Genomic DNA, 239 nt, shown 5'->3' with positions numbered 1-239 from the left:
GCTCCTCGCCCCCAGCACCCCCAAGCACTGAATTTTGCTGAAGTCTGTGGGATTTCAGTGCTGCTGGGAGCTCCCTCTTCGCCATTGTTGGTTAAAATTGGCCAGCGGGCCAAAGGTTGCTGGGGCAGGGGCCGGGGCCGCTCACCCAGGCCTTCACACAGACCCATTGCTTGGGGGGTTTTTGGAGGAAACCAGGCTAAAAGTCCTGCTCCCTGTGCAGCCGGCGGCTGGCAGCCGCC

Source organism: Eurypyga helias, unplaced genomic scaffold, assembly GCF_000690775.1.
Source record: "Eurypyga helias isolate BGI_N326 unplaced genomic scaffold, ASM69077v1 scaffold33013, whole genome shotgun sequence".
In the NCBI taxonomy this organism is placed as follows: domain Eukaryota; kingdom Metazoa; phylum Chordata; class Aves; order Eurypygiformes; family Eurypygidae; genus Eurypyga; species Eurypyga helias.
The sequence above is the reverse complement of the archived record's forward strand: the minus strand, read 5'-3'. Positions refer to the sequence as shown.